Here is a 23,217-nt window from a genome sequence, read left to right on the forward strand (position 1 = left end):
TTTCTCCATATACTTCTTTTCCTAATGGAGACTAGTTTATTTGAAAACTGTATAAGTCATTATTAAGTTCATATTTTATTCAACAGACATTTAGCAAGCACCTACTATGTGTAGAATAATACTGTGGATGCAGGCTGCAAGAACATGAGATGTGGCCTCTATCCTCAGGAGTTTTAATTAGTTTGGGTACATAGGCAATGCAGGTTAAATGTAGCTTGCACAATAAAACAGTTTTAATGTTGTAGCAGATAAAAATGAAATCACTTAATTTGATGTTTAGGAAAATTCTTTGGACTGATTAAAAACATAAAATTCATTATATTTTTATTGTTGCTGATATGTATTCTTGCTGTAAGCCTGTCACTGAAAATTCATTCATCATGCTTAATGGTTTTATTAATCTTCCACTATAAATAACTCATGGGATAAGAGTCACTCTCCAATTTGTTTGATAGCTTACCAAAAAAAAAAAAAAAGTCACCCTAGTTCTTTTGTAAATGAACTGTCACTATAAATTATGCAATCTTCCTGAATTGTAGACAAATCTGGCATATTTGTTTTATAATAAATTAAAATGCATGCATTAGACTTGATTTTTCCTCTTACCGCAATATTAGTTTCACTGATCCAAAATATTACATCTAATTCATTCTAAAACTCATGAATTATATGGCTAATTTATTGTGATATTAAGAGTAAATCATACTGAAACTGAAAAAACATTATTCAACTTACCATGTCATCATATGTGTGCTGGTGATCCACAGTCACCTTAATGTTTAGGATGATACACCTTGACAGTTAATGCAACAAATAGAAAATAATCTCACTCTAAAACTATCAATATGCATTTACAGATATTAAAGGTAATTATTCCATTAAAAAGTTGCATTCAGTTGATAAGAGCATAAAGTGAAGATATATATACCCCCTTCTCAAACCCCTGTTTCTAGGGCACTTAGGTGGCTCAGTCGGTTAAGCATCCAAGTCTTGGTTTCGGCTGAGGTCATGATCTCACCATCATGAGATCAAGCCCTGAGTCTGGCTCCTCGCTGGGCATGGACCCTGCTTGGGATTCTCTCTCTCTCCTGCTCTCTCTGCCTCTCTCCCACGCATACACGTGCACGTGTGTGTGCTCTCTCTCAAAATAAATAAATAAACTTAAAAAAAAATCCTGTTTTCTATCACTACATGGCCCCACCTCTAGACCTTCCAAGGAACTCACAGCTCTAAACTACAAGTCCAGATCGAGCTGCAGCTCTGAGAGTCCTACTGGCATTTGAGGAGCTCTGAGGAAATCCCCAGGGGTGATCCACTGGATGCTAGATATCTTTAATAGGACTGAGTCAGGTGTAACAGTGCTTAGCACTAAAAACTAGCAGGGCATCAGCCCATGCTTGGTAAAGCAGAGCTGATAAGAGGATGGTGGGGAGTCATATCAGCCCCAACACCAAGCTTCCACCTGGTATCACTATAACGGATTGGGAGATAGCGGGGAGGAGGATTAAGAGCAGTGGCAAATGACTTCTAACTACATTCTTTTATCATCCTCAACCCTGATGACAGAAGGTAAATGCAAGCAAAAATAAGACAGGGACCAGGAAAGAGCTGGAGCAGGAAGCAGGATACAACACTCCTGATCCACGGTAACCTTGAGCACCCAGAAGATCCCCAGGACCCCGTGCTTTTAGACTTCAGCCTCTTGGCCCCCTTAGCACTGCCTGAAGAAAGATCCACTTAGACTAAGGCCTTCTCCTACAGGAAATGAGACGCTGGTGGAGCCAGGGGTTGGGGAAAGCTGAGGACGTTGAGCAAGGGAAGCCTAAGAAGGGATCTGATAATACATCAGCCTCTCTGAAGCTGCCGATACCACTCTCTTAATATGGTTTCTTAACAATTTAAATGCATTTGTAAGTAGATCTCAAATTTTAAAAGGTACATTTTTGTACTAAATGCAGGCATCAAAGAGTCAGTGACCCTTGAACTGGGTAACTTCTGTGTTCCTGATTTGCCTGTCATATCACATTTTGAATATTTTAGGTTAGTTAACAATTTAAGGGAAACCTATGCCTGAGCTAGAATCTTATAAGAAATCAATGAGTTCAAACATTGAAGCATGTGATCTTCGGGAACCATCCTGGAAGTTGGGTAACAGGGATGCTGTTGGACAGCTGCAGTCTGGCTCCTCTCTGAGGAGTCTCTTGGATTCTTCCCTTATGGGCTTGGGCTCCTCATCTCCCCATTAGTCTTCTCACGACCCTTCCCACAATATTATGAAAGGCAGGCAAAGAACACTCTCAAGAAAAATAGTGTGACGGTAAATACAAGCAAAAATAAGAGACAGACAGAAATCCAAATTAAGACCTCTGTAAGCAAAACACCCTAGTCCCCAAAGTTCCTAGTACTAGTCCGTAGTTGTAGTATGTAGGAACTTCAAAATGCCAGACCTCAAGCTATAAAATGAACTTACGGCAGGGAGAGGGAGTGTGACTTTCCCCTGGATGACTATTTTGGTGCTCTTTTTTAACACTAACACCTTCAGAAATCTCGTTCGTTCTCTGGCTTTTCCGGTACCCTTAGGAGTGGGGGCCCAGGGCCAGGTAAATTACAGGCTGGTAAAGGGCTCACAGATGACAGGGAGCTGCTCTAGGTGAACTCATTATCTACCCTGTCTCTTATGAGCAATAAGCAATAGTAGACTTTTAATGTGATTAAATGTCATATTCATGTAACAGTAGAAGACTCCTAAAGACAGGCTGGGTATTCCCCCTTTCAAGCTTAGTCCATCTTCAGTAATTAGTGCTATGGACCAAAGCACACACACAGAATTATAAATCACTGAAATCAATCACATCAAGACAGATCTGCAGAGTCCTTTTATACTCCACTCTATCTTCTCCCTGTCATTGTTAGGCAATGTCATTATGCTTATTAATGACACTTAGCTGTATCTCTGAGCCACCTCACCCTACATCCTACCTTCTACCCTTACAAGCACCAAATCGTAATTTCTGCTCAGTTTAAGAAAATCGGCCCATTTAGTTCGTAAATATAGTCACAAAATTCCTCCAGTTTTATGGATGGTTAATTTCAAAATCATGCCACCTTTAAAATTCCTATGAAAGCAAAAATGAAGACCCCTTGAAACTAATAGCAGAAATGCTATTACATATAATTAATAGCAGGAATTATGATAGGGAACCCATAAACTATGATGCTGAAAAATCAGCCACTAACTGTTCCTTAGTAACTTTCTCCTTCAAAATGTTCATGCTTTCAGCCATATACTCATTCACAATTTATTAGCAGCCTTGCCTTTCTGCCAGCTGACCCAAATCAAAAAGAAACATGCTGGTGACATTCCTGAAACACATCATCAGAAAGAAAAGCAGAATCAATATCATACAGACTGAGAGGCTAAAATCTGAATGGCATTTCAGACCAGCCGAGCAACTGATGGTATTTGTATTTTAAAATGCCTGCCTCCAAGATACTCCAATGTGTAGTTCTAACACCAATATCCAGCATGCAACTTAACAAAATTTATTGGCATCTATTATATGGCAGAAACTATACTGGATTAGGTTGAAAAGACTTACTAAAGAGAAGTTTCAAAGTTCATATATGCCTGAAAAGCAGGTGGTCCAAATGGGAAACCTATTCCCTTAGCCAGATAACCACAGTTATGTCATAATGCCAACACTATCCTTAAGAGGGAAAAAAAAAATTTTTTCATAAGCACACGCATCCATGGTGGAGAATGAACCAAACACAGTGGTTCCATTAATTACATATAGAAGTTGTATTTACTATTTGAAAGAGGTAAGGCAGGATCACATTGAAGGTTAGCACACTGAGCTGCATCCTTGTGATGGGAAAGAACAGTTTCAATCTGTTAGAAAACTTTATTCCAAGAGTTGGCTCAAACCACCATTGTAACATCATAAAAAGTAAATTTTAGGGCCCTCTCAGCCCTGAGCCATGGTGACAATTCACTTGTAGACGTCCAGAGCCTTCACGTTCCCCACTATGGAGCCTCTCAAGGAAAGGCCTGAGCTTTGGATGACAGCTCCTTGCTTTATGGAAACCTGGCCCAGCAGAGGGGAAGACTCCAAGAAAGGAAACCAGATCTCCATAGAATGAGGGGCTTCTAAGCTTTCCAGTGTCCTTCAAATCTTACCAAATGAAAGCTAGCTCTTTCTACCTACTGCTGGGCTGGCATCTTATTCCCCCCATTCTTGGTGCTGTAAGTACCGTAAGCCCCCACAGAGAGCTAATACTTCCCTCTCCTCCACCTCATCCTCTGTCCTCTCTGCCCCAGCCACAGCTTGGGGCTTCTTGCCAGCCTTTGCCCTCACAGAAGTCCCTGTATCCACACAGAGACTTTTGGTGTCCCATTTAACCACAAGACAAAAAGAAAAAATATAGGATTTCCTTCCCTTCCCTCTGAACTCTAGTATATTTGCTACTCAAGAGAGAGATGCATGAAAATCACCAGAACAGAGATGGACAATTACTTTCAGAGTTTATTTTGGATTTCTCATTGCACAGACTTATCAGGTTATTCCAGTTGGGGTCACAGTGATGCTCCAGAGGCTCACCTGGGCTTGAGAGCCCTTGGTGCCTGAGCAGCATTCTGAAGCTGGTACTGTGACCTCCCCGTCAAGTGTTGGGGACAAAGGATTGTCCTCGTAGGACTCCTGGAAAATATGTTGGCTTCCTTTGGATGTTTGCTTTCCCACTTGTCAGACAGTGATTTGTTCATTTGATAACTTGGGTCACCCAACACCAATCTCCACCCTATCGTAGGAAAGTGAAGGTTTGGCCTTCCTTCCTTCCCAAGGAAAATGTAAGCTGGAAGAACAAAACTTCATGCTATGCACAAAACAGAACTTTTCCAGAATCCAAGAGAGAGGCACTTATGAAGTCAAGTTTTTACAAAGGGGTCTCCCTAGGACTCACCCCATGGCCCCAGTCAGCCTTTCCTTTTCACACCTCTCTTACCAAGGAGTTCCCTCTTCTGACCTTCCTGTGCAAATATCCATCCACCTTTCAGAAAGCTCCTACACAGAGGTGGTGATTTCTAGATTCATCTCTTCTCTGGCCAATAATTCATTTCCTTAAATGGGAGTCATTGTCCACAAGGAAGCCCTGGGGGGGGGGGGGGTGGGAGGCTCGACTACAATGCCCATTAATGTCCCAGGCTGGCAAACTGTCCAGGAGGGCAGGGCTTCAGTGTTGTCTCACAGGGAGGTCCAGGAAGGGCGTGACCCTATAAGCTGGAGCTTCTGCTCCCTGTGAGTAGCAGGCAAGCCATCTGCTGCCCTGATTTTTGCAGCTGGCTAACTGGTTAGACCACACACATGCACACACACCTCCAAAGGACCAACACAAATACTCAGTCTAAACCCACGACGAGGAAGAAAATATTTTTCTAATGTTCATTCAGACTTCTCAGGAAGCTTCCCTCTCCTTGGCCAGCAAATCACAAGACTGTGGGGAGACATATTTGTTTTCTTTCATCCCTTCTGCTGGCCCCTCCCTAATTGCATCCTTTCAGACTCCCAGGAACAAGGAAAAGGCCTAATGTAGGTTCATAAACCTCTTATTGTCTCTTCCAGGAAGGGGACAAGGTCAGACCTTCTGCTGTCCCAGTCACCCTTTGTCAAAGAAGGCCGAATTGAGGGAAGAGGTGCTGGAGAATAATACCTACATGGTCATCTGGCCTACATGGTCACCAAGTAAAACCCCTGTGGTTCAACACACAGAAAACCAAGAAGCTACTTTGCCACGTACTCTCCTATATTCTCCAGATTCTAAGTCAAGGCTATTTAATAAGCACAAATATGGACAACACTTTTTTTAAATGGACCGATTCCCTTCCCACTCACATATATCTCTCCGCCAAAGAAAACCAGTACTGGGGATACTTGAAGTTCTGGACCGACAGTTATTACATGATGTAGAACTACAGTTCTCAAATACAGTGTCTGGAATCCCCTTCAGGGCTTGCTAAAATTGCTGCCCCATAGACCATTCTATCCAGGAGGTCTGTAATGTGTTCCTCATCCCGTGGAGGGTTCTGAAGCCAGTGGTCAGTCCCCTCCATAAGTTAGCTGTAGGAGCTCTGGGAAGACAATGGGAACTGGTAGGCCATAAAAATTATGTTCATTCCTAAAGGGTTAATCTGCTTTCCAGAGGTGCCATACTTTCAACAGAAAAAAAATAAACAAAATCTATTCTAAGGACTAACTATATAATTAGAGGATTATAACAACCCCAGGGAAGGAAACACAATGATAGAGAACAATGGAATTTGTGGATTAATTAGCAATACAATGCTGAGCTTTCAGCAGTTACAGACTGATAATACAAGAAAATCAGATTGGCTCACAAACCGCTTCCTGATTTCCGAAGCCGGTAAAAAATTCACTGGGTTTAAGGTCAAATCTGAATCTTGCTTATATTGCTCAAAAAACATAATCATTCAGCAGGTTGTATGTGATGTGACTTTGTTCTGGTACTTTTTCTTTGCATTCCATTTACAATTTCAGGAAGAATTTTAAAAATTAATGAACTTTAAATATCGCAAGGGTACAAACGTCTATCATTCATTTGTTAAGTAAAATGTTACTAAAAACTGAACATAAGGATACAAAGATGGTTGAGACAAGCCCTTGCTGTCACATCGCCTACAATGTAATGGAGAAGTTGAAAAAAAAATAATAAATCAAGGTTAGTATCAAAAATGAAGACAAAGTATATGATACAGGTGAAGTATTCAGGATGAAGTCATCTTGTGGAGGTCACAGGGGAGTCAGCCTGAACTGGACCTTGAAGGCTTAACAGTTGCCAAGGGGTGAACAAGAGGAAAGAAGAAACAAAAGAACTAAAAGAACATGGAGGCAGGAATTCCCATAGCAAATAGGTTGCATCCACTAGGATATGGGACATGAGGAGACACTGGCTGGAGACTAATCTGGAGAGGGAAACAGGGGCCAGTTCATGCTTAAAACTTTATCCTGAAGGCACTATGAATCAATTTAAGATTTTTAGCAGATATGCTGAAATATAATTTGCTTAAAAGGAAAAGTCTGAGGAGGCAAGAAGGCTAGATTGGAGGCAACACAGAGAGAGAGAACCCATTTAGAAGGGATGACGGACCCGAGAAGGCAATGCAGGTGGAGGGTCTGTATTCAGAGATGTCTAAGGGCAGTGACTCACTGGATGACAGAGGAAAGGCAGATGGATGAATCTAGGATAGCATTCATTTTTATGGGGCACACACCAGTAGCCAAGTTAGGACATTTAAGTAGAAGAATAACTACAGCTCATAAGTTCTGTTTTGAGACATATTTGGCTCAAGTTTCCCGAGGGTCATAGCAGTTAAGATTGGTAGATGACATATAAAGGTCTGAACGCAGGGAGATTTGGAGAGGAATATAATGTTAGGAGTAAAGATAATATTCAAAATATTAATAACCAATAGAGACAAATAGTGAGGCATAGATACTGACCAATCAGAGCAGGTACCTGATGGACCAGAAACAATTGGACAATCAACAGCTACCATGGCCCCATATGCACACACCAACTGAATACCACCTTGGCACTGATAGTCATAGCACTGGATGAGCACCCTTAGGGAGAGCTGAAGAGAAGAGGGCATAGGACAGAAAACTTACAATGGAGTGGTCCAAAGGAAAAGAACCTGGAGAAAGAAGAGGAGAAGGAACAGTCAGAAAAGTATTAAAACCAAAAAAGGTTTGTGTCATTGAAGACTGGGGACCAGGAAGCTTCATTTGTTCCCCCATCTGAATAGCAGTATGGACTGTTAAAGAGATGTCCTACCCATCTTTCCCCCAGCCAGACTATTTGTGGTGTGGATGTCTGTAGGGATCAACAGCAGTGCTCAGAAGGTACCAGCAACAATGGAGTCTCAAAGTTCAGGGATAAGGGTGACCTGAGCACAAGTTAGAGTCTAGGGGGAGACAGTGAGGTTCTTCCTAGGAGTGACCTTCCACCTAAAGACGGTGCCTCCCATCAGGCCAAAGCTGAACCAGAGCTGGATGAGAGGGAAAGGTTGAGATGAAGCCAACCCTTAGTGAGGGTATTTCCCACTCTCAAACCAAACATCACCTGCCTATCTTTCTCCTCCTCAGATAGAAAACAGAAAACAGAAAAGTATCCCACTCCCCCACCTGGCCTTACTGCAAGGCTCTCTCTGGGTTCTTGAGTTTATTCACCACAAGCCTGTAAAATCTCTTCCCTGTTATCCCTCTGCACTTCAGTGTTCTCTTCTGCAACAGAGGATTCAGAGCAAGTTTCCCACACTTGCCTCAAGCCTATCTAAGACAGCAAGAGAGTATTCTGCAGATTCTCTGAGAATTTGAAAAGAGGTGGACAGGAGAGTCAGAGGAAACAAAGAATTGTCCAAAGGGGGGGGAGGGGATATAATCCTGCGGAATTATTTGAAAGTGAGGACAAACATTTAATCTTTGATAAAACAAGTGAGAATTTAGGGTTCTACTACAAATGTAAAGAGTTCTTATTAAATACTTGAAAAAAGGTTTACACTTCTCTAAAGAAAGATGGGTTGAAAAGTTCTTAGAGCTAAAATATGTGATTATTGGAGATGCCATAAAGCTAATGTTAAAATATGATTTCTAATTTCAATCTTTTAGGGAAAAATCAGGCTTTGAGTCACTTATAAGCCAGATCCCACGCACCCTGCTCCTGCCTCCCAATTCAGCCTGGGTAGGGGCGACGTGTCCAGGTGTCAAGGCAATATCCGCCCCCCCTCCCCCCCCCCCCGCTTGCACCCGCCTCCTGACCTTCGAGGTCGTGACTAGCGAGCGCAGCTACATCAACCTTGGGCAACGAGATGCAGCCGCGTGCGGCATTCTGGCACTGTTCTGAGCATGCTCAGTCGAGTCCTGACCCACTTTGCAGGTCCGAGCTCTGGGCAGGGGGTCGGAGATGCTACTTTGTTTCGTTCGCCAAGGACAGAGTGAAGAAGGAGGGAGATTGAGAGTTGCTTAAAGACGCCTCTCTCCTGTCAGCAGTCCCTGACCCGGCGGCGGAACATGCCCAGTCTGGCTACAAGAGCCACGGGGAACGTCAGTGTTGAAAATCCACCTCTCCTAGTTTTCGCGGTAGCCGAAGGAGAAGGGGGCGGTACTGGAGTAAAAGGATCGAGGTGAGGCGTGGCCAAGGGGGCGGGCCGAATGGAGCCGGGGAGGAGGAGCCAGGCCCAGCCCCCAGAAATTGTCTCCCTCAAGTCTAAAAAGAAAACGAGGAGGGCGGGGGGCGCTGCCTACGTCGCAGGGTCGTGCTGCCGAAATTCTGCAGGCGTTACAAATAATTTTAGAATAACATACCTTCTTTAAAAAGCACCATATCGTTCATTAGAGAAAACATAGAAACCTACAAATAATCGAAAATGAGGAACATTTAAAATCCCTGGAACCCCACCTCTCAGAAGCCACCAGTGAACGTCCTGCTGTGTTTTCTTCCAGCTTCTTCAGTGTGGGCTTTAGAACTGACAGCAGAGTCACCCGGGGAGACAAGCGAAGCTTTTAATTGCAAAGTGGCTTGACAGGTGGCCTTGGAGACACGGTAAGTTCAGGGGCTGGACGTTGGCTGTCTCCGGTATCCCAGGATGGGATCCTAGGAAACCTGTTCCCGGGTGTCCCTAAACAACAAGGCGACGCGACGCTCAGAAAAGTTGCGCTGGAAGCCCTGGGAGCGCCCTGACCCCTGACAATTATCAGTCACGCTGCCCAAGCACCACAGCGTCGGAAATAAGTGCCCTCGGCTCCAGCAACACCCAAGACGTGCTTGAGCGGGGCCCCGGGGCCGGCGGAGTCCCACCCCGGGAGGCTGCGCAAACTGAATGAGGGACTCCGCGCCCCCAGCCGGCCCCACTCCTCTGCGGGCGTGTCCCGCAGCTCCCACAGGTTCGCCCGGCGCCGCCAGCTCCGCCCCGCGCCGGTGGCTGCAGCGAAAACCCGGCGGCGACACCCCGCCTGGCCCCGTGCCTCCGCGCCGCCCGGCGAGCCGCACTGGGCATGCTCGGCACCGGCCGGCTCCGGCTCCTGTAGGTGGGAAGCTCCGCACTCTCGGCCGCCCGCGGCGCAGCCCGCATCGCTGCCAGGCGCTGGCGGAGGCGGCTCGCCCGCAGTCGGTGCTGCCGGGCGTCGGGCGCGGGGCGCGGAGCGGCGACAGCTCGCAGGCTGGCCATGGCGAGAGGCGCACGGCGGCCACCTGAGTGGCGCGGCGGCGTCAGGTTAGCAGGGGCGCCGGGACAGCATGGGGCGACTGGGCGCGGGTGGCAGGGAGCCCCGCACGGGGTGGGCGGCCGGGTCGCTGCGGACGCTGGGGCCGCGGAACTTTCGGGCGCTTAGGCTGGCGAAGCCCAAGGCGTAGGCTGCGCACTGGAGGCGCCGCGAGGTCCCAGAAGCGGGCTCCTGGGGGGGGTCGCAGGATGCTTCGAGATCCGTGCGGGGCGGGATCCCGGGGGCCGGTGGGTTGGGGACAGCCACCTCTTGGGTTTGTGCCATAATCTTCCTACGGTGAGGAGCGCGGTGTCTACAGTGTGCTGCCGAGGAGCCTCCCAAACCTCCGGGGCCACTAGAACGCCAAGCAGCGGCGGGGGCCTTCGCCAGACTCCAGATCGCTTGGGTCACCGTGCCTCAGTTTCCCCGGGACGGGGGTAGGGTGTACTGTCCCGTGGCCGGGAGGCCCGGAGTTTGGGTTCTGCGCCCAGAGCCGAGAGAGTGCCGCGTCCTGATGCTGCAGGAGTGCGGGAAGCTGTGGGTGCAGCAAGCCGCCGCCTCGCGACTGGAGCTCTCAGAGTTTGTCGCATTTGACTCCATAGCAAGTTGACATCGAATTGCTTCATGGCGTGGAATGGGGAAACGTGCTTCGTTGGGTTTAAAAAAAAAAAAAAAAAGTAATTGCAAAGCCTATTTATTTTAAGCTCGACCATTAACTTGCCTTCGCCTCCAAAAACAACTTGAGCTTGCAAGTTGCAAGATTTATAAAGCAAGCCAGCAAAAAAGGAAGAATGTTTGTAGGTCCATTATCTGCTCACGCTGTAGAAAATAATCTATTATGGTTGAATTGTCCTTGTTTTTAAGGATACTTGATAGCAGAAAAGTTTGGTTACAGTGGCAGTCTTTATTTTGCGTTATCTTAGCTTATATTAAGAACTTGGAAATCTAGCGTTGGAGAAGCTCAGTGTTTTTTGTAAAGGTTTCTCACTTTTGCTTCTAGATGAAACACATTTTTTTTTTCAGTTGCTACTATGCTGAACATAGTAAGATTGTTCAGGATGAAATGAAAGATGGAAAAAGATTTATATTAGGAAAAGAGAACGTTGGAACGATGCGGTTCTACTGGTATTTTACAGAAAAATGCGGTTTGTAGATCCCACTGGAGTTTCTACTGTTGGTTCTTCCTAAAACAGTTGGTACCATTACCACTCTTTGGATTATTGGATTTAATAGGAGCAAGGTAAACAATTCTTGTTCTAGTGGGAACCAGTTCTACCTCTAAGGCTATATTCTCAAGCCTGTTTCCATAAGTACCACTTAGTAGGTCAGTTGTTTTCTTTATTAAGCTTATTATAAAATTTGTTTGCATTCTTGACAGACCTTAATATGCTTTGGAGGTGCATTGACTTTTCATTGGTTTGTGAATAGCCTTTAATGTTTGTTTTGGCCTGAGATGGCTCCAGCTCTAATTCCAGATACTCTGAGTGATTTCCCCAGTGGGCTTTATGCTTTTGCCTATACATAAGCAAGATTTAAGAACAGGGAAGGCTTGAAATGTCCAGACAGCAACAATAGCAATATGATTAGTATTTCTACCAATTTCCTCCATTTTAGCCAAAGAGTTTGGCTGGTGGTGTTCATTGCTCCTAAATGTACTTCTAAATACATTCATAGAAAAATTTAGAAGTTTGAAAGAAAACAGAGCAAATATTGAGAATTGTACTTCCCTTTTCTATAAAAATGCATCACATTTAAAGTCTGCCATGAAGTACTGAGTATATGTGCAACTCACCCAGTACACAGGTCGTGTTCTCTGGCTGCATTCCCCAATGGAAGTCGGTCATGTCTCCCCTTAGCCTTGGGCTCTTCTTGACCTAGAGGAAGCAGCAAGGTTTTAGTTTTCTTCTTGGTGAATGTAAGCTCTAATGCAGATCAGTAGGACTCTTCTGGATCCAAACATCTCATTTTTTCAAGGTTAGAAAAAACAATGAAATTTAACAAGAGGCACGTTGAAACACTGCTTCTGGCTTCAGGGATTCCACCAGAGGACGGAGTCCCCTAAACTAAAATGAACACAGCTGACAGGAGTTAGGTTGAAGAGGGGTCTTATTAACGAAGAAAATGAAGGGTTTTACTAATGAAAAAAATAGGAGGGTAGACTTTGTATTCCAATCAGGAAACAGGTGATAATTGCTTCTTTTTTGTCCCTGTTGGGTTCTTCCAGCTAAACTGTTAGGCACGTCATTTTTCATTTTATTTCCATGTCTTCAGATTTCTATACTGTACTGTGTTGTTAGTGACATTGGAGATTCACAGCAAACTATTGGCCTTTAAAAATAGATATCCCACTCCCCTCCTTCCCACCCCCCCCCCCCCCAGTTGGTTCAGTCAGTTAGGCATCCGACTTCGGCTCAGGTCATGATCTCACCGTTTGTGGGTTCGAGCCCTGCATCGGGCTCAGTGCTAACAGCTCGGAGCCTGGAGCCTGCTTCGGATTCTGTGTCTCCCTCTCTCTCTGCCCCTCCGCATTCACGCTCTCTGTCTCTCAAAAAATAAATAAAACATTTAAAAAAAATAGATATCCCCCCATTCGTGTGACCATAATGTATTCAACCTCTCATTTGGCTTGCGATTTAAATAATTGAGGCTATTTCAACTTTGCTTAATTGGAGCTTTTTCTTTTTTTTTAATGCAAGAGCTTCCAGATACTGAAATACCAAATAAATATTGTGGCAAAGTTGCTTTTAACCTCCAACGTAGTACAGTCAGGTTTGTTAGACGAGTGTCATTTTTTTTGGAATTCAGAAATCACTCGGATAGCATCACTTCCCTAACCTGACCAAGCACTGGGGGTGCAGCTTGCCCTTTTCCAACCATGCCCAGGAAGACACTAAAAATTTAACATTTTGTGATCCATGTCAATTCACATTAAAGTTAGAAATATCCCTAGATGCAAATGGTTCAAGTTTGCTACAGTGCCTCCCTGGAATGGTTAAAGGATTAAGGGGTTTGGTTGATGATGTGATAAGACCCAGTTCAGAGCTGTCAGAACTAGTTTCTAAGCTGTACTCCAAACATACTGTCTTGCCTCTGCCTCCACCCAAGGTCTTCACTCATTAAAATATAACATTCATTTTTCTTCCCCACAGCCTTTAATAGGTAGGCCCCGGGGGCTGCAGAAACAAATAAGACTTAGTGACTCAGAATCTAGTCAGAGACACATACTGGAGGACAAATAAACTCTAGTGTGAGGTAAGTGCTTCAGGAAGAGGTATTTGTACATGCGACTGAGGAGACCAGAGAAATGAGCCTCTTGGGTTGGAGGAAGAGAGGCCCCCATGAAAATAGTGACATTTCCACGGGGGCTTAAGGAATTCCTGAGGAATTTGGGTGGAAGTCTTCTAAGCAGACACATGAACTCTACAGGCAGAGGGAATACCAGTATGGTAATTAGAATAATGCCCCCCCCCCAAAGCTGTCCACTCTGGGACCTTGCAGATGTGATTAAATTGAAGCTTTTGAGATGGAGAGATTATCTGGATTATTCGGGAGGCCCAGTGTAATCACAAGAGTCCGTATGGGTGGAATAGGAAAGCAGAAGTCAGTGTCAGAGGGATGCCATGTGCAAAAGATTCGACTGGCCATTACTGGCTTTCAAGGTGCAAGGGAACCACAAATCAAGAATTCAGCCACCCTCTAAAAGCTGGCAAAGGCAAGGAAACAGATGCTGTTCTAAGGCTTCCAGAAGGAACCCAGCCCTGCCAACTCTCTGATTAGCCTAGTAGGATCCATCTTGAACTTTTAACCCACATAATTGAAAGGTAATACATTTGTATGTTACAGTCACCAAGTTTATTTATAACTTAGTGTCATAGAAAAGAAGAAGACTTGGTATGATGGAATAATGAACAGAGGCAGGAGAAGGAGAACGTAATGGTCCTTTCGTGGTGAAGTTGATGCCATGCAGGGGAGTTTGGATTTTGTCCTATTACATACAGATAAACAATGGGACACCAGCTAAGCATTTTTAAACAGGAACATGCAAGAACAGACTACTGCCAGATTTATCTTCCTAAAAAAGCAATGTATGGCTAAACCCCGAGTTTCATACAGCCATTTAACAAAGGTGTCTAGCCAGAGGTGGTCAGTGACAGATAACGGGAAGTAGCGTGTTCTGTAATTCACTTCTCTGAATTGACCTACAATGGCATTTTTGTGTGTGTGTGTGTGTGTGTGTGTGTGTGTGTGTGTGTGTGTGAAATCATTAGCTTAAGAAACTTTCGTTCAGTCTGTAATGGAAGGTCCTAAAGGTAAAAAGCAGAAGGGCTAAGTCACATTTTAACTACTTTGTTTCCTCCCATTTTCCTCTTAGCAGACCGCTGCTCTGCTGGCTGTGTACCATGCAGACACCAACAGAGGACTAGGAAAGCTCAAGTCTAATGCAGTGAACTTGAGATGATGTACTGTCTCAAGTCACCTGGGCCAGCTCTGACCAGTTGCTAGAAGCTTGTGGGGTGTTGTGGGCTTTTGCAGGCTTAGCGGGAAAATGGCCATGTTTGGCCATGTTTCGCAGTGTTTGCCATGGGCTCCATATTGGCCAGGGTATGGATAATAGTATGATCCTAGATGACCGAACTTCTGTGTTAAAAATATAAGAAATTCAGTCATTCCTTCCAAGCATATTTATTTATTCACTCTCTCTTAAGTACAAGGGCTTAATTTCTGTCATATAAAAACTTCTAGTCTGATTCAGTTGACATCTCTATGTGTCTAGAAAACCTAAACTGAAGAAATCCACCTTAGTGTTACAAGAGTGGCTCTGAATTCAAACTAAACTATATGTTAGAAAAAAATTGATAAGAGGGGGTGCCTGGGTGGCTCATTTGGTTTGGTGTCCGACTTCGGCTCAGGTCATGATCTCACAGTCTGGGGTTCGGGCCCCACGTCGGGCTCTGTGCTGACAGCTCAGAGCCTGGAACCTGCTTCAGATTTTGTGTCTTCCTCTCTCTCTCTGTCTCTCTCTCTCTCTCTCTCTCTCTCTCTCTCTGTCTCTCTCTGCCGCTGCCCCGCTTGCACTCTCTCTGTCTCAAAAATAAATAAACATTAAAAAAAACTTTTTTTAAGGAAAAAAAATTGATAAGAGAAAAATACACTTTTCAGATAACATGGTAAGGGAAAACAGTGGGCTGGCAAAATCTGAAACTGGAAACAGTGAGACTTGATTAAGAATTATCTTAATAAAACCAAAACTGTGTCTATATTGTGTAGCCTCCATTTGCATAACTTTATAAGATTTTTACCCACATGTCCTTATACAATGATGTGATAATTATCGTTTACCACTGTAAAGGACTAGCTCAGTGCAAACCATTCCCTCTTTCTTGAATCTCTTCTGCCTTGGTCTCTGGGATACAAGCCCCTAGTTTTCTCCGTGCTTTTTAAATTTTTTTTTATTTCTCTTTCCCTGAGGGTTTGTCTTTCTTTTCTCCAAATTATAACCTTGGTCTTTTCGTCTTGTGGTTTTCTATGTTCTTTCTGGGTGATTTATTTTCCCTCGTGACTGTACCACTGGCCCATACACCAATATCTCCAAATCTGTATCTTCAGAAGTTTCTCTCATCCACTCATTAATTAATTCATCAATCCATTCAACAAATACTGATGACCTGAGAGTTTATCTAATTTTGGGACAGATGTGCACAAAATTGCAGAAAAAATATGAAGGTATGGGTAAAGGTCAGTGAAAACAGGGGTGTCCAGGGCTATCTGGGGTGAGTCCTGGAGGGATCTTGAACCAAGACTTGAAAACCAAGTTGGGGTTTGCCAGATGTGCAAGGATATGAAAGTATGGCCAGCTGGAGGCACAGAGGTGCTGTGGGGAATACAAGAAGCTCAGGAAAGGGGAGGGCCAGGGGAAACTCCAGAGGTACAGTTAAAGAGTGGATAGGAGTCAGATCATGAAGGATCATGTATGTCCTTTAGAGGACATACAGCAGTTTTATACTGCTGACAAACACATCGAATATGTTTTAAGTCAGATCTTTTATAGTCAGCTGATTTCAGCAACAACATAGAATGTGGATCGGAGGCAGGTGAGACTAAAGGCCAGTGAGGAAGGAGTCTGCTAGGGTGGTGCCTGTCAGAGATGATGAGCACATAAACCTGGGACAAACCAGGGATGTGATAGTCATGTGGGCAGGGAAGGAAAGGACGCATCTGAAGCAGCTCCCACATGATTGCATTATCTGTGTCAAGTACTGCAGAAGTGTGGGAAGGCATACTGTCTCAAGGGTTCTCCCGCTGAGCACCAGACTTTGCAGGACCAGAGGGACTGACTGCCACTGCGTGTGTTTAACCAGAGAGACCTAAAGCCGCAGAGGAGCAGGAAAGCCCAAACGCAGAGCTGTGTGTGAAGGAAGAAATCAGAATTTCTTTGCAGGGCACATACTTTGTAAGGGAGGCATCAGAGAAAGAAGAAATTGATTCCCTGATGGTTCATCAGCTTCTGGGCAGAAGGATTTGGGGATGCTAATGAGACTGAAACCATGTTGACATGTTGACGTGGGGTAGACTTCCCTAATTCTGCATTGGAAGGCAACTGTCTTAGAGGCTGGGCTGAAGTTGACTCTGTAATCCATGCAAAAGAGGGAAGTTTGCTGAGCAGGTGTTTAAATTTAATTCAAGATCTTTCCCTTCCATTGAGGATTTGAGTTGGCTGATGGCACCAGGAAGAGTGGAAGGGAAAGCTGGGTGCTCCTTAAGGAAATAAATGGGTTGGAATAAAGTGCTCCAGAATTACCCATTGATGGGTCCCTTCTGGTTCAGGACTGGAGGGCCCAGACTGGGGATAATTCACATCATTCTCATCAGCTCATTAAAGCAGCCCCTCTCCTAGAGAAGATGGGATGTTCTGTTCTGGGGTCTACACCTTTCTGTACCCTCTTGGAACTAGCAAGAGCTCTATAATATTTGTGAGAGTGGGAACCATCTGAAGTTGACCAGTTAATTCCTTTCTTCTCAGTGGCCAAGCTCCCCCGTAAAGAAGTAAGTAGATGTATAGGGACTATGTTTTCTTAAAGATGCAAAACCCACTTTCCCTGGTCCTCAGCGTGGGGATGTATTTGCCTAAAGACTGCATTAGTGTTTGGCTCTCAGTTTCACCCAGGACTTCCTTCTGGGTCTTCACACCCCAGGATGGCCATGGGAGGGATCAAACATCTGGTAACCATGGAGCTTTCTTGCTTCTCAGCTGCTATTGTTAACTTCACTTAGTTGATTTCTGCCTCCCTACCAAAGCCAGGTGCTGGGCTGTACTGCTGTTACTAATCATGCCTGTACTTCTGTTCTTGCCCTCTCCCCACCCACCTTTTTGTCATGCCCGATATCAGTCCCAGGTCAGAGGGAAGTTTTTTTTTTTTTTTTCCTTCAAGGTTTGAACAACCCTAGATTACTTGCTTTTGTTAGACCTCCCAAAGATAACCTAGTTTTCTCCATCTTAAAACACTTTTGAGGACCTTGAAGTTAATTGCCAGAAAACATTTGAGTATTACCAATACTTTACTGAGGGCAGAACATTACTCCTTGTGCAAATGAACCCTGGACCTATAGTGTATTTTTGCTTCCTTCCTGCCCTCCCAGGGTAGCTCATCCCTGTCTCCATGCTCTGGCTGTCTCCTCTTCTTTCACTTGTGTTTAGATTTACTTTGTAAGTAATGGAGCAACTGTCCCAGAGCCCTCATTATCATTTTTCCTAATCAGACCTAAAGGCCCCTTTTTAATATAATTTCTGGAGGAGCACCCTAATATCCGAGTTCTCGAGATGGGGATGCACATCAGATCCATTGCATGAGCCTTGTGAAAACATACTATAGCATTGATTTTTGTTTTTAATTGGCATGCCATGTTTATTTCCATTGCTGTTTGTCTAAACTAAGCCATTACTCCTGCTGAGAAAACTGTCCTGTCTCCTTTTTTCATCCTGCAGGATTTGACCAACCCCAGGGAACATTCTGTGACCTTTCCAGCTGCCCCTCCTCTGAATTTCTGTGGTATTTACCCAGTTTAGTGCTTAATTATATATTGCTTTGTATGCAAGAATCACCAAGATTCTGAGCACCATTAGGGTAAAGAACTGGCCTTTAAATTTTTTTAAATCCCCACAGCAATTGGTACTAAACTGATAATAGTGGCCTCATAAATACTTTGAGTTCAGCTTATTGATATAACCGGCCCTTAATTTTTTATCACTTAGATGAATCTGACTTCAGAGGTGAGAAATCATTAAGGACATCTGGCAAGTGTGCTCAGGGCCTCTTTCCGTCAAAGCTGAGAGAATGGCAAAGCTTTCTTCAGAAGTCCCGTGTGGCAGTCAATGAATCCGTATTTTCAACTTTCTTCTGTTTTTTTTTGTTCGGGGGCGGGGGGGGGGTGTGGTTGGTTTGTGTGTTTGTTTAGTTAAGGTAATTTTCCATATTGTCACACTGAAAAACACTTAACTTTGAAGGAGAAAGATTGATCTTAGGATATGCACTAAACTCAACTAGAAGATTATTCAAATTCAACCAGATTTTGAAAGATATTGCTCTTACGTCCAGACTTTTTAAATAATAATTTTTAAAACAATTATCAATATTTTGAAAGTATTCATTTTAAACAACCATGATGACCGTTTGGGCACTTATGGCATTTAGACAGTTTGGCCAAGCTGTGGTATTCACTCCTGATAGATGGGCATGGGTTACCAGGGCCCTGGAGTGAGAGAAGATGAGGTCCTGTGAGGGGCTTCCACTCGTGGGCTCTGCCCTTGCACCGTCAGTATGGGGCTGCCCATGTCCTGGGGCTGTGGGAGACTCCGATGGGATACCTTCTGTGGGACTGTTTCATGAACCATGAATGCTAGATGAGCATAAGGGACATTGTTGCCGCGCTCTTAATAACAAATCAAATCGAGTTTGAATTACAGGATCTCTCCCTATCTGTTTTTCACTAAGATCCAGTTCTTAGTGTCTATGAAACACACTTGGCATACGTGATTCAGAGAAATAATTCATTATGCAATTCCACTTTGTGTTAATAAGCTGGTAAAGGAGGAAAGAGGAAAAGCCTTTTTAACCACCTTCTTCAGTTATTGAGCATATTTTTTCAAATAGATGAAATTTTACTCTGCTGAAAGAAGAAACCCTGGGTAATCCAGTTCCTACACTGTGAATTTGAATGGACTTAATCAAACAAATGGAGAGATAAGAAGTGAGGGATGGTTTCGACATTTTGAGGTATAAATTAAGTAGGCGTTTGCTTTTCATCTCCACAATAAAAAGAATGTGTATTTCAGGCATAGAAAATAGTCCCCAGAGGGGCACCAGGGTGGCTCAGTCGGTTAAGCCATGACTTCAGCTCAGGTCATGATCTCAGGGTTCATGGGTTCGAGCCCCACATGGGGCTCTGAGCTGTCAGCTGAGCCTGGAGCCTGCTTCAGATTCTGTGTCTCCCTCTGTCTCTGTCCCTCCTCTGCCCACGCTCACTCTCTCTCTCTCTTTCTTTCTCAAAAATAAACATTAAAAAATTAAAAAAAAAAAAAAAAAAAAACAGTTTCCAGATACATTACTCATGTCAGACAGTGACTCCAAGTCCTCTGACAGACCAGATTCCCTCAGCCTCTGCTCATAGGCTGTGTTTGGAGCAGCTCAGCCTCTCAGGGCTCTGTGTAAGGAAGGATGTGTTTCTGAAGACTGACCGACCTTTAGAGAAATATTGGTTTATATTTTAAAGTCAGTTTCATGGTGAGGAATAGACCTAGTTACCCACAATTTCTAAGAATGGGTAGAGGGGTGCCTGGCTGGCTCAGTTGGTTTAAGCATCTGACTCTTAAGTTTTGTTTTGTTTTGTTTTTTAATGTTTATTTATTCTTGAGAGAGAGAGAGAGCATGAGTGAGGGAAGGGCAGAGCAAGAGAGGGACACAAAATCTGAAGCAGGCCCTAGGCTCTGAGCTGTCAGCCCAGAGCCCAATGCAGGGCTAGAACTCACAGCCTGTGAGATCATGACCTGAGCTGAAGTCGGATGCTTAACCAACTGAGCCACCCAGGCGCCCCGCGTCTGACTCTTGATAGTGACTCAGGTCATGATCTCATGGTTCATGAGTTTGAGTCCCACAGTGGGTTCTGTGCTGATGGCATGGAGCCTGCTTGGGATTCACTCTTTCTCTCTCTCTCTCTCTCTGACCCTCCCCTGCTCGTGCTCTCTCTCTGTCTCTGTCAAAGTAAAATAAACTTAAAAAAAAAAAAAAAAAGAAATGGGTGGAATTTGCAGGAAATGCAGGGCAAATGTAGATGCCCAGTAAGTTAGTAATATGTCTAAACGAGAGGGCACATAACTAGTATAAATTAACTCAGCAGATCTCCAAGCCCTTGCTATGAGCAAAGCATGTTTTCAGACACAGGGGTGCGACAGTGAACAATGTCAACCACAGAAGCCTGTCCAACCAGGAGCTCACATCTTAGTAGGGGCAGACACGTGCATACATACAGGGTAGTTAATGGTTTGAAGAAAAAGGTAGGGTAAAGGTGACAAGGAGTGATGGGGGTAGGGGCAGAGCACACTAATTTTTGTAAGATGACCAGGGAGGGCCTTGCTGATGAGGTGGCACTTGAGAAAGAAAATGTATGGAGTGCACGTTGCAGGCATAGTAGGGACTTGTTTCAGACAGAAGGAACAGTAAGGGCAAGGGTTCCGTATACCTGGCACGTTCCAGGATTAGCAGGGCCCCGTGTGGCTGGCAGGGAGTGAGAGAGGGGTGGAGAGGTCAGAAATGAAGATTGCAAGGCTGCTAGTAGTCCAATATTGTAGAGGCTCTGGGAAGGCCTTCTCTGGCTATTACTTGAATGAAGAACCCTTGGAAATGTACATGGTAATAACTTAAAAAGTGTTCATGTTTCACTCTAATTTTTTTTGAAGCTTCCCCATGCACAGATTGTTAGTAGTCATTTAAAAAGTGGCGGTGGCAGGGTGGCGGGGGGAGTAATGAATGCCTGGTTTCTAGGGCAGTCAGTATATATTTGAGCACAATCACATTTTGTTGTGGTGGAATTTTCATGATAAAGATTACATCCCCAAATTGCGAGAGCACATAGAAGACCTTTCTATAGTGAATTATCAAGTGAAATGAAGATTTCAAGGCCCTAGATGGGGACTCTGGTCTACCTCAACCAGCCCCCCCCCCCCCCACCCAGTGGTATAGCCCTACAGGAGTCTGAGCTGATCCTCAGCAGTGTGGGAAGGGTGTGGTTGGAAGACTCAAAGGCCCTGGGAGCTTGAGTCTGTTTCTTTTTCATTATATTGCTTAGGATGTGAGAAACACTCAAGAAGTCACATTCCCTACGGAGAACAAGTTACGGTGTGATATATGACACACAAGCTGGTATCTGAGCCGTCACCAAGACACAAATGGCATGGCAATCACAATTCTTTGCCCTGATTGAATTCTCTGCGGTGGGATCTTCATCGAACACAAACACTCCTTGCTCTTTCCCTCTTCTCTCCACCGCTCATCATTCCATCTCTTGGCCAGCCCCAGTCCCACTCCCGGTTGTCATGGTCATAGACTGGTAGACAGGAAGGGACCTAAGAGGCAGGTCAGAAGCTCAGAGGGATCAGCTGACTCCCAGAGGTCATCTAATGGCAAAACTGAGGAAAGGAGTTTGTGGGTTTTAATCAATCCTAAAGTGCTTAACTGGTGTGTGCTTCACACCTCACCCCTAAGTTTCCGTTCTCAACCTTAACCGCAGGGCCCATCCCATTTCTTATCCTAGGAACCTAATTCCACCCCTTTGCTCAGTATGGGCAAAGTTATGATCTCAGTTCTCTGGCTATCAGGAGACCAATGGGAAGAGGCTATCACTTGGACACTGGATGTATTCCTATTAGACATCACTCTGTGTCTTAGTTGGGTCCTATTAATGCTATCCTTCACACTCATAGTAAGTGAAATAGCTTTATCATTGGCTGTCCAAGCACAACATCATCAACCACGCTTTGTAAATATCATGTCTATGGAAAACTGCCCGCAAGTGCATTACATTTGGCCAGGTGGGAAGCTGTCTCTGTACTGTCAAGTGGGGAAACTGAGAAAGGTGCTTTCACTGTCAAGGCCTTAAGAGTTTACAAAGTATACCAGAATCCACAAGAAAATGTAATTGTTTGCAATTGCTTCTAAGTGTATATCCTATTTAGGAAAGCCCAGTAAGAAGATTGCCTCCTGATTGATGCAACAGTGTGCTGTGCAGGCTGCATGGGGACATGTGTCTGCTGCCTCTGTTCAGGTGAAGTGCTGGCCAGCCTGGATCTGCAGGCAGGCGGCAAGGGGTCAGCACCTTGATAAAGTATCTCCCTGGTACCATGGATCCCCTGGTCAGTTTTCCAGGCCAGGGAAGCGTTCGCACTCATCGATGTGTCCGGGCTACCAGATGCCCATCAGCCCCTGCCTGGCTTCTCTCTAGCTTAATATACTAATATATCAGGAACTTCTGAGGAAATGGGCTTGAGACGAAATGAAAACAAGAATTGAAAGTTGGCAGAAATAGTGCTATAGATTAGCAGTGACATAAATTAATTGTACTAGAAAGAAAATAGGAATCTCTGTATATACACACTCCAAGTGAGTAGGGAAAATATTTTGAAAGGATACATTTTTTTAAAGGGAGAAGATACTGGAAAAAGTAGTGACAGGGACAGGAAGAAAAAGACAGAAACAGGTGCTTCTGAACCAGCTTTGGGCTTTATATGTGTATAAAATCTGATAATGAGTGTGTCAGAGGTTGAAAAAAACAATGCCAAGACAGTGTCTTAAACCTTTCATCGGCCTTGTAACGTGTTTTTGGTATTGGGCTGGTAGCACAAAGGCACCATCCACCAGTGCATCTGTCCTATTTGTATTCATCTCCCAGG

General features: G+C 44.4%; 1 protein-coding gene and 1 long non-coding RNA gene across 7 annotated transcripts in view; one reads left to right on the forward strand and one right to left on the reverse strand.

Annotated features, from left to right (window-relative positions):
• Nucleotides 1–23,217, reverse strand: part of LOC113602267 (uncharacterized) — a 293,893-nt gene that overhangs the window by 29,799 nt on the left and 240,877 nt on the right. Inside the window, exons 8-11 of the long non-coding RNA XR_008296039.1 lie at nt 12,070–12,151; nt 8,835–10,924; nt 8,202–8,300; nt 7,686–7,711 (exon numbers count right to left, since the gene is read on the reverse strand). This is a non-coding gene — a long non-coding RNA (uncharacterized LOC113602267). The remainder of the gene's footprint in view (nt 1–7,685; nt 7,712–8,201; nt 8,301–8,834; nt 10,925–12,069; nt 12,152–23,217) is intronic.
• Nucleotides 8,953–23,217, forward strand: part of MFAP3L (microfibril associated protein 3 like) — an 84,670-nt gene continuing 70,405 nt past the window's right edge. For 5 of the 6 annotated variants that reach the window (XM_027068881.2, XM_053216714.1, XM_027068898.2 and 2 more), the window contains exon 1: nt 9,959–10,288. The gene's annotated coding sequence lies outside the window, so the exon portion shown is untranslated. Of the gene's footprint in view, nt 9,200–9,518; nt 9,619–9,958; nt 10,289–23,217 lie in introns of those variants that run through there. The other variant, XM_053216716.1, reaches the window with a different exon arrangement.

This window comes from Acinonyx jubatus, chromosome B1 (assembly GCF_027475565.1).
Source record: "Acinonyx jubatus isolate Ajub_Pintada_27869175 chromosome B1, VMU_Ajub_asm_v1.0, whole genome shotgun sequence".
NCBI lineage: Eukaryota > Metazoa > Chordata > Mammalia > Carnivora > Felidae > Acinonyx > Acinonyx jubatus.